The sequence below is a fragment of the Chrysemys picta genome, chromosome 13 (assembly GCF_011386835.1).
Source record: "Chrysemys picta bellii isolate R12L10 chromosome 13, ASM1138683v2, whole genome shotgun sequence".
Lineage (NCBI taxonomy): Eukaryota > Metazoa > Chordata > Testudines > Emydidae > Chrysemys > Chrysemys picta.
Genome location: NC_088803.1, coordinates 17943676 through 17945294, shown reverse-complemented (window position 1 = coordinate 17945294; position 1619 = coordinate 17943676).

The following is a 1619-nucleotide window of genomic DNA, read 5'->3' as shown; positions in this document are numbered from 1 at the left end:
CCGGGCCCTCCAGAACCGGCCCAGGCAGCCCCCGGCCGGCCCCACCGCCCTGCCCCTAATCCCCCCACACACACCCTCTCCAAACACGGAGACTTTCCATCAGCCCCGGCCCCCCTGTTTGCTCTGCTTATCAGTCCCGCGTTCTTTCCACTGGGGCCCACTCCGCCCAGCTCTGCTTGGGGCAGGGGCACGGGACAGGGCAGAGGGGCCAGAGGACACACACACACACACCCCCCGGTGCATGGTGGGGGGAAGTTAGGGCTGGGCTGGAGGCCCAGGGGAATCGCCAACGGGAGGGAGCTGTGTGGGGGATAGGAGCCATGGGGGGATGGGTAGGGGGTGGTGTGTGGGGCAGCACAAATTCACCCCGAGCAGGGCTTGTGTGTCCGTGCGCCCCCTGATGGAGGGGACGGACCCTGCTTGGGGGGGGGTGTTTGTCCTTGCCCCATACTGCCGAGGGGGATTCTCCTCGGTACACGCTGCTCTGCGGGCAGGCCAAGCAGAGTGCCAGGCCTGTAGAGACCCCTGGCGCAAGCCCCACAGGCACCTTTGACAATGAGGTAGGTTTGTGTCCTCCTGCAAATATTCTTACCCCCTCCCCAAAATGCCTCTAGGGGCTCAGCTGGAAACTAGCCCCAGGGAATCGCAGGAGGGTGGGGAACCCCAGCAGAGACAGCAGGTGGGGCAAGAATTTAGGAGCACCCTACCCACAAATCCCATCACCCCACCCAGCCAGCTCATCCCCCACCCATCCTGTACCCTCCACCCCATACACCCCATCCCCCACCCAGCCATCCCATCCTCCACCCCCCACCCAAACATCCCATCTCCCCATCCCATACACCCCATCCAGCCATCCAGTACCCCCTCTCCCACTCCATTTCACCTCGCACCCCCCACACAACTGTCCTTCCACGTCCACTCCTCCATCCACTCCAACCTGTCTATCATTCTGAACTCCCCCTCCCCCACCACTCCTCCCCTCCCCACCCCCCTTTGTTCTATTCCGGCTCTTTACACTCTGATGGAAAAACTAATTTTGAACAAACTTTTCCGCCCCCAGCTGGGAAAAGCGCCTTTATCCCCTGGCGCTGCCCAGCCCCCATGGGGGTGGGGGGGATCATGCTCCAATGGGGGTCTAACCACTAGACCCCACTCCCCTCCCAGAGACAAAACCCAGGAATCCTGGCTCCTAGTCCACGGCTCTAATCACTAGGCCCCATTCCCCTCCAGAGACAGAACCTAAGAATCTGGCTCCCAGCCCCTCGCTTTAACCACTAGGCCACACTCCCCTCCCAGAGACAAAACCCAGGAGTCCTGGCTCCCAGGCCCCCTGCTCTAACCACTAGACCCCACTCCCCATCTACCCCCTGAAGCCCCTGTGCTTTGGACTCCTAGACACCAGCGCCTGCGAACTTCTGTCCTTCCCCACTGGTGAATCCCCACCAGGGGAGGGGTGCAATAAAAAGGCTAGGACATCCCTCCCTGCCCCCAGGAATCCCACCCACTCCCCACAGCCAGGGGCCTCCAGGCTTAGGGCTCCTGGCCAGAAGCTCCTGGCCGCAGGGCTGCAGTCCAAGGGGAGGGCAGTATGGGGCCCAGGACACGCGGAGGGCTGG